Genomic DNA, 9826 nt, shown 5'->3' on the forward strand with positions numbered 1-9826 from the left:
TCAAGGAGTCTAAGAAGGAAAATAATGTTTGAAAATTGGTTGTGGCAACAACTGTACAATGCTACTTGATGCGATTGTACTACGCAATGATATATGTAATAACTCCCAATAATATATACATTTTTAAAAGTTGGCAGTTCAAACTCACCCAGCAGGGCCAGTACAGAAAGGCATGGAGATCAGTTTATGTCTGGATTATAACCCACAAACCCTTATGGAGGAGTTCTGAAGCTCTGTCACGGGTGAACGCACAGAGAGTCAGAATCGAGGTGGGTTTGGAGGGGATAAGAAGGAACTCAATTTGAAGAGATAATTTGTAAGTTACTTTTTTCTTCAGGTGGGTTTCAGGCAACTTTGACATTTGCAAGTGAACATCTCAGATATACAGAAATCGAAGTGGACTTGGGTGTGAGCGGTGAGGCTCGAGCTGGAGATGCTCCTGTGAGAGGCAGAAGCAGGGATTTGAGAATGGAAGCAGCAGATCTCACGCATGAGATGAAAACTGAAAAGCAAGCCAACATTTGAAGACTGGGTTGGAAGCAGACTCGTGATAGAGCACTTACAACGCAGAGAACAATATTTCATCACCTATCATTTCGCTGTACACACATACAAATGACAGCCCTTTTGGTGCCTGAGCTAGTCTCACTGCCATCAAGTCAATTCTGACTCCTGGCCACCCTTAAAGGGCAGAGTAGAACGGCCCCCTGTGGGCTTCACAGACTGTAACCCTTTAAGGGAGTAGAAAGCCCTATCTTTCTCCCCAAGAGCCCCTGTTGGTTTCGAACTTCAGACCTTAAGGGTCACAACCCAATGCATACCCACTGTGCCACCTTTAGCCTGAGCTCATGGTCAATGTGAACACCCAGTGCACATTGTTAATTTTAATTAACAAAAAGAGTTAGTGCTCCATCTATGCCAGCAGTGAATTAATCTGCCCGGAATATCTTTAAATTATAAACAGAATAAGACAATGAATAAAGAGAAGTCCATTCCACGAGAAGTTAAACCTAGGTAATCAGTACTTCTCATTATAGCATCTAGAGAACTGGGCTAAATACAACTAAGCCTGTAGCATTCAATTCTGTATTTGAGGAAAAATCCATGATCCTTATTTGAAAATTGGTACCAAACATACGTTCTGTTGCTGGTGGCATTTTGCTGCTATGTGAAGGATAGCACATTAAAGGCACAGGATGATGGCAAAGTTATCAGTTATTCCTGGGGTTGGTCATTTGCATTCCAACTAAAACGAATATTAACCGACTTATTCTCATTTGGTCCTAACTGAAACAGCTTTTTAAAATGCCAGTTCCTATGACCCTGCGATGTTCTATTTAACTGCACCTAAGATCATTAGAAAGAAGAAGGTGGTTGTCAGCATTATACGTATATGTAAGTGGGAAATTGATAGCAAAGTGTATCATGATGAAATGATATTATTTGGAATTTACACCTGAGAGAGCTCATTCTGCTTTCGATGGGACACAGGGCATGCGGTCAGGTGCAGTCATATGATGTATCATGAAAGACACCAGCTGAGCCTTGGTACCTCTCAGGGTACATTATACAATTGCAACAGGTCCCCTACTATGATATTGACATTTTCAACAAGCTTAGTAGTAATTAACTTTTTCCTTGTTTTGCTACATTCAAACTTTTACAGAATTTAATGAATTCTGGAGTCCTGGTGGCATAGTTGGCTATGTGTTGGGCTGCTAACCACGAGGTCAACTGTTCAAAATCACTAGAAGCTCCATGGGAGGAAGAATGATGCTTTCTACTTCCATTAATATGTACAGTCTTAGAATCCCATAGGGACAGTAATAATCTGTCCAATAGGGCCACTATGTTGTCAACACGACGAAAGGGAGTTAGGTGTCCATTTATTATTTTTTTTGTTTTTAGGGTTATAAATTTCAGGTTTCACTATGTATATGTTTAGTGTTAATGATGTTAACTATTGAGGCATATGTACATATGCTGTCATTCAGGCATCTTGAGCTTTAAAACTGCTTAGATATTTTCTATTATACTTAAACAGAGTATTATTTTCTTACTAATGAGATAAAAACAAAAGAAAACAAATTAATAAAGAGTAAAGCCACTGATTCATAGGTTTGGTTTTAGGAATCGACTCCTTCATCTCAAGACCAAAGACCAGTCCTCACCTGAACTCCTGAGCTGTCCGGGGAATTTCTCCTCCAAGCAGGAAAGAGCACAACTCCCCAATGCTGAAGCCTTTGCTTCCAGAGGCCCTCCCAAATGGAAGTCTGGTAACATCACATCCGCAGAAGCCAATTTTGAAGCCCATAAGAGCCAAAAAGGATAATGGGGCTTCTAGCAGTGTGGACCTCAGGGGTGGGACTTGAGGGGCGGCACCACTCTTTGCAGAGGGGAGTCCTTTAGTGCTCACTCACAGGCCCTGGCACCCTGTTCTTGCTTTGTAGGACATTATCAATTATCCTCCAGGGGTCATATGGTCGTTCTCTTGAAAGTACCATGAATTTAGTTCTTGGCAGGGAGCAGCAAAAACTGTTGGGGGAAACTTTGCAAGTATGAGACCGTATGTGCTGCCAAAATGCTGGGATTGTTAGTTTGCATTGATAAATGTGTGTTGTTCTGTAAGACTGGACATGATGTACACCAACAATGAAGTTTAGAGAGAAGGAAAAAGAATAATTCTCCTTTGCTAAGAAAGAACTGGATTGAACGTCATCAAAGGCACAGCGAATATGCACATAGCACACATCTGGTCCTTTGGAGTTGCCATTGATCGAACATTCTCAAAGCAAGAATTTTGAACCAACCTCCAATGACAGGCTTGAGACAGTAGTGGTCTGTTTCTTCTTTAAGTAGGGGGTCCAGCCTTATGCTCACGTGAGCCAGGACTCCTTGGTTCCTTAGAGTTCTCATGTGCTATGCCTTCTCATATACCCCTTTTCCCAGTGTGAACTTTGGGTACTTGCTCTGTCAGTTCCTTTTTATCTCACAAAAATAAACTTTAGCCAACCCCTGTATGAACACTGATGCTTTAAATTAACAGGGAAACCTGTGCCCAATGAGCATCAGAGCCATGGGTATAATGTGAGGCTTGAGAGCACATATTATTTGGAAGAAATAGGTAGCAGGGTGGGCAATGGGGGGATGGGGAGGAGTAATATTCAGCCCATAGTAGTGGGTTTACATAGTAGTTGACAGGGTCAAGACTTCTGTGTTTAATGAACCCACAGTTCCAATGATTTTTGACAAGATCCAGAGATACCCTGTTCCATCTGTGTCACCCTGGTTTCCCTTTCTTATCACCAGAGACAAAACTCTAGGCTTCACTTGGAGCATGCTAAATGTCACTCCAAATATTGCAAATCTAATCCCTTCTGTGTGGAGTGAGCTCTTGATGACTCATTCCCCAGGACTATGCCAGAGCCTTGGCTTCTCAACATCAGAAATAGAGCCCTGAATCCATTCAGGGTTCCAAGTACTGTGGGAACAGAGTACTGGACACTTGCCAGTCTTGCCCCAGGTGGGGATGGCTCTCTGGTTGACTCACCACCTGGACTCCAGAGTATGTGTGGGCTCAGAGGCAGTCTCCATTGCAGGCACTGCCTGGATACTAGGGAACAAATTGAGACTGAATGTCCAGCTAGGCACACCCCAGTGTACACTCATCCATTCCCACCACAGTCAAACTCCTACCCTTCCAGGCCAAGCACCCTTCTGTATAGTGGCCTTCTACTCAGAGTTCTAAGTGTCTCATGGACAAAAACTGACCTGGCCCAGGGCCCTTACTGAAGCGGTAACCTCAAATTGGGTTTTCTTCTTATGAGCTCACGTCATGAAGAGTAGCTCTGGTGGTGCTTCCAGGTTCATCATTTCTGTTGGAAAGGACACTTTTTGGACAAGGGAATGCATCATCTTTGCCTAAAGTTCTCAATACCAGCATGAAGACTGCCATCGGATGGATTCTAAGTTACTGTTTGGGCAAAGTAACCAGCAGTCAGTATGGTGTGTACATCACCGCATCTTATTTTCCCCAACATTCTGAGATGAATTACATAAATACAATCACATATGTGATTTATTTGGACAAAGGCAATCAGGAATCTAGGCATGGACCATCTCCAACTTTTGTACTCTCAACCATGTGATCTAAACTATTGATTGTGGACTTCTGTGACACTTGAGCTTCCCCTTATACAAGTAGTTCTCAACCTGTGGGTAGGGACCCCTTTGGAGGTCAAATGACCTTTTCACAGGGCCGCCTGATTCGTAACAGTAGCAAAATTACAGTTATGAATTAGCAATGAAAATAATTGTATGGTTGGGGGTGGTCACCACAACATGAGGAACTGTATTAAAGTGTTGCGGCATTAGGAGGTTTAAGAACCACTGCCTTAGACTCATGCCACATGAACTCCATCTGGATCACAACAAGGATTGTCCATTTCTTTTACTAAAGATAGTGTTTGTCAAAACAAAACCTAAAAAACAGTCAGAAACATTGTGCATGGGATTTTAGTGGAGTAAATGAGAAGGCACCCATGTTCTCTCTGCAACCACAATACATTGATTAAGAAGCATTTTCAACTAGAAAGTGAAGCGGTTCGCTCAGCCTTCACGTGGTGGCAAGGCTGAGGAAGCCGGGTGAGAGTCAGGTGGACCAGCAGAAGCATGTGCTTCCCGGGCTGCTGAGGAGGTGGTGGGCTGCGCCGAAGCCTGGTTGGCCTGCTTGACCTTGATGGCCTTGCTAGTCTTGGCTCTGAAATAGGCCCTGGCATTAAGACCAGTGCCACCCCATCCTGAGGCTGCCACTCTCCTTTCTTCATCGCGCCAGGTGCGTTCGTAGAGGTCATGAAACTCTTTGATGTCCATCTTAACAAGCTTCTCCAAGAACTCCAGCACTGTCTTCTTTTAGCTTCCACCTGGGCTCTGGGACCCCACAGGGATTCATAGCTAGGAGGCTGGCTATTTGGCACCTGCCGGTACTCCAGGTTCTTCTCCTGAACCAGTTCTCTGGTGAGGAGCTTCCTGGGCTCTCCAAAGATGAAGTGGCTCCTCCCATCAAAGATTCCCACTGCATTCAGGAATCCCCACATGGTTTCTTCTATGACTTGGTAGCTATTCGTGTAGACCAGACCCAGTACAGGCAACAGGAGCCCCATCTTGGGAAATCCCCTGATGTTAAGCAGCCTGTCTTCTCTGGTAATCTCCAAAAGGCTGACCAGAAAGTAGGTTTGGCTTCAGGAGTCAACTTCCTTCATCTCAAGGTCAAAGACCATCTCCATGTGCAAGGAGGCTTTTCTCAGCATCTCAGGGTAATGCTGCTGGTACTTTGGTTGATGATCTTCATCATGTCTCCTTGGAAATGGGCTCTTTCATTTTATGCTTGTGCAGAAGCAACTGCACCAAAATGTTGAACCTCCAGCCAATGGGGTCTGTCTGGGGACCCGGAGCAGAGCTTGGGCCGGCCACAGGAGCACTTGCATCTCCCTCACCTTGGGTCTGGGTCTGGGACTGCTCAGCAGCCTTTGGACAGGAAGCCTCTGCAGCAGCCACAGTGCAGGGAAGGGATTCCTACAGTACCCTTGGGCCTCAATCCTCAGGGGAGTTCGGGGAAGAACCCTCAGGAGAAGGCACGGGAGCAGAGGGCTTGTCCTCCTCAGCTGCAGTGGCCTGGTCACCCTCTATGCTCTTTGTGTCACCTGGGTCCTGGGCCTGGTGATGTTTGTCACCAGAGCAGCCTTTGCTCTTCTGACTGTGAGGCATGATGACTCTCATCAAGGGCAGCAGGCAAGAGTAGGAGAGGACAACGGATGGGCCGGCTGGCTCTGCTAGAGAAGGAACGAAAAGAAAGCGTGAGCCCTTCAGCAGGGAGATGCCTCCCTGACTGTGACATCCACACGACTGTCAATGCAAACATTTTTTTGAGGGCCCTGCTCTAGGGACCCACACCCCACCCAGTCCCCTGTTCACCACCCCTTGCAGGACCTTTGAGGGGTGCTAGGCTTGCACGTTGTCTGGCTTGAGTGGAGCTTACTGGGTCGATAATGGGACTGACTGCAAGGACTCCACATGATGAGCAGGATTAGGGTCTTCACAGTTCCCTTGCAGGGTCGGGCCATCAAATGTTATCAAGGCCTCTTTGCTGAAGGAGGACACTGGACTCCATTCCTGGAAGGCTTTCTGTGTGTCCAGGGCACACATGAACATTTCTCTCCCTGGGTTGTGTAAGGACCTTAGTGTTCCAGCACTGTCCTTATGCCTCCATGACCAGGTGGGGCATGATCCCTGCTAAGACCCCCTGTGACCAAGTGAGTAACCCCAGGAAAAAGACAAGGGCCACTTCATTCTGAACATAACTGACTGGGGGATTTGCAGCTTCCTCATTTGGGGGGAACAAATGCATGGAGTTGACTGTGTTTTTCCTCTTCAGGAATTGTTACCTAAAACCACTGCTAACCCTCCTACCACTCCACCCCACCACTCTCTGGGAGAACAGCTTCTGGAAATCCTCTGTCTTCTGAATGGGGTTGAACTAAAAACCTCCACTGCCCGAGACCCTCCTGGAAGGAGTCTCTGGGCATTAGTACTGGCCAGGTTTGTTCTGCACTCCCAGATCCAATGGCAGTGGCAGGGCTCAGGGCAGTCCTCCCCTTTGAGCACTGCCCATTTCATCATTAGTAGCGTCATTTGCCTCCTGAGCACCCCATTGCTAGAACCCAAATCCATGGTGAACCTGAGCCCCTGGCCCTCAGACTAAGGGCCAGCCCTTTGTGAGACCTGAGTCATAGGAGAGAGCCATCTACACCAGGTAGAAGCTGCTTTAGGGTGGCTAGGGCTGGGGGGCCTGAACAAGGAGGTGGACTGCGGGGGTATGGCAGCTGTGCAGGGAGGCTTCTGAGACCTCCTAAGTTCTGGATGTTGAGCTCCCTTCCTTCTTCACTGGGGATTCAGACCTGGACTTGGGGTAGGGCAATGAATTCCTCTTTCTGACCTCTTGGGTGCTCACAAGCAGTGATGGAGTTTTTTGCCCACTCCAAGGCCCTCAACCCCATACAGTGGAGCCCGGGACGGGCTGTGCTGCAATTATTCTGGGAGGGCAATTCCCAATCTATTTTCTTTCCAGAAGGGGCCCGGTCTCCTATTCCAAGACCCTTGGGTCCATGTACTTTCCTGGTCTAAGGTGCCCCTGAGCCTTCAGTCTAATGGTAGGGACAGGACGGTGTAGTTAGCACTACTCTAACTCAGGTGTGGTGAGCCCCCTAAAATACATCCAAGGTTTTCACCTGGACTCCTGACCGGCCAGGAAATTTTTCCTCCAAGAGGGAGGAACGCAGCTTGCCAAAGTCAAAGCCTTTGCTTCCAGGGGCCCTGCCAGAATCAAAGTCTGGTAACTTTATATCCCCAGAAGCTTATTGGGGAGCCTGTAGGAGCCAAAAGACACTGTGGCTTCTAGAAGAGCTGATATCAAGGGCAGAAACTTGACTCCCAATGGTTTACAGAGGGTGGTCCTTTAGTGTTCACTCACAGTCCTCACTGAGAGACCCCATCATGACCTAGACTAGATGTCTACAGAAACCCGGGTTCCAGGCTCAGTTAAAGATTCTCTCAAGTGCAGAGGTCTAACCTGGGGAAGTCAGGCATAGAGCTCAATTTTCCCCGTCCGGGGGTCAAAGGAGTGCCTACTTGATCAGTGCTCTGCAAAGAGCCTGTCCTGGGTCTACCTCACCACTACTGGGCCTACCTCACCATTCAAACATAACCACTCTTAATCTGCCTGCCTTGTATGGGCTCACGGTTCACTCTTGCCTGCACTCAGGGTCTACACTCCTCCCTCCGTTGAACTGAGGCCCCTGAATTAGGCCCAAACCCTCTCTTCCAGGGAAAAATAAGTAGGGAATAGTTTGTAGTAACTCATTCTCTGGAATTCACTTGACAGTCAATGAAAGCCCATTTTTACACAACAGAACTGGGCAATTGTGTTCTACAGACCAGAATCTGCAGAGAATAAAAGGATTGCCAGGAGTTTCTTCCGCAGTGCAGCTCGGTTGGTTCACACCAACATCTAGGTTAGTTAGCAGACTGTCTAAGACTCATAGACACCGACCCACCATTTCTACACCCTCCCTTCACTCATCCCACTGAAAAGATTTGTTTTCCATAACCCCCAAAGTAGTCAGAATGGATGGTAAATTATTAAATCAGGTGGGAACTCTATGGGAGAACAAAAAAAAAATACTGACACTGAATCGATTCTGGTTTACAGTAACCCTATAGGACAGGGCAGAACTGACCAAATGTGTTTCTGAGACTATACATCTTTATGAGAGAAGGCCTCGTAGATCTCCCACTGGGCAGCTGGTGGTTTAGCTGACTTCGTGATTAAAAGTCAAATGTGTAACCAACTTTGCCACCAGGACTCCTTGGGGTGGGAGGAGTAGAATATTTTTATAGTGGGGGCTCAGAAGAAAATAGAATTCAGGCCAGCGAACCCATCCAGCCCTGTCACTTACCACACTTGCTAGCCTGAGAATGATGTAGGTCCTTCTACTTCCAAGTGAGTGTGCTCAGCCCTGTCTTAATAAGACTGTTAGAATACACCCCTATGTGCAGGATGTAAAGCACTTGCCCAGATGACTGAAAATACTGGGTCTTGAATGGATGGCATTCATTGCTGTCATCATTTTGACACAGAAAATATCACCCTGCTCTCTGGAATATAAACAAGAAGACGTCAAAACCTTTGAGGGGAAATCCCATTATGTTTTCCTTTTGTTTGTTTCTGTCATTAGTTGTCCAAGTTTAATAGGGAACATAAGTATTTCACAATAGAAATGTTATACACAACTAAGCACTTGAGAGAAGGTTTTTTTAATATTTTATATATATATATATATACACACACATATATATATTTAATATATATACATAAATCGAGTTGATGCCACTCATATCAAACATGTAGGATAGGGTAGAACTCCTTTGAGTTTCCACAACTGTGTCCATATATTAGAGTAGAAAGCCTGGTCTTTCTCCCATGGAACGGGTGGTGGTTTCAAACTGACCACCTGGTAATGTGCAATCACACCACCACCACTCCACCCAACGTGCAACCACTCCAAAACCAGGGATATATATATGAGAGATTGTTTTTGAATATGTGAAGCTCTAAGACAAAATACATCCTATAACCAAAGATTTTCCTTGGCCAAAACATCTGACAGAAATATCCCCATTATAGTACCTAGTTGACTTCGGTTACAGAGGGATGTGAGATGGTACACAGCAGCAACAGGGATTAGCTCCCAGACAGGAGGAGGGCTGTCAGAGAGGATAATCATCCAACAGCAACAACAAAAACCCCACCTTGATCTGTTCTTTCTCTTCACCAAATAGATTCAAGATTACAAGAATTTTTGTCAAAATGGGTACTATCAGCTTTCCCAGGGGCCCTTTTATTCAAATGATGACTGTTTAGATTCACTTTACCCGCACTAAAAAGTTGGTCCTCACAGAGATCACCAGTTTTACTCAAGCTACCTGAATTAAAATATTTGTTTTTAATGGAGGAGGCTGTAGCTCTTCTCTCTGAGCCCAATATAATGAATCCCAGGCTAGGGGATTTGGGGCATCACACCTCAGAGTAGTACCTTTATTTCTCAGAAACTCCCTCCAGACATTATGTGCAAAACACCTAGTTGTGCACTGAGACAAGAACAGAGATCACTTTCCACCCCTGCCTCAGATGACAATTTCTTTCTGGTCAATCTCAGATCTCAGAGTACCACATCACAGCATTTTTCCAATGCAGGGTCTTGTCTCTCAA

At 45.8% G+C, this 9826-nt stretch overlaps 1 pseudogene; it reads right to left on the reverse strand.

Annotated features, from left to right (window-relative positions):
• Positions 1 to 4608: 4608 nt before the first annotated feature.
• Positions 4609 to 5766, reverse strand: LOC115869727 (annotated as a pseudogene).
• Between the last annotated feature and the right edge of the window lie 4060 nt (positions 5767 to 9826).

This window comes from Echinops telfairi, unplaced genomic scaffold (genome assembly GCF_000313985.2).
Source record: "Echinops telfairi isolate 266 unplaced genomic scaffold, ASM31398v2 ScPeMD7_42;HRSCAF=159, whole genome shotgun sequence".
NCBI lineage: Eukaryota > Metazoa > Chordata > Mammalia > Afrosoricida > Tenrecidae > Echinops > Echinops telfairi.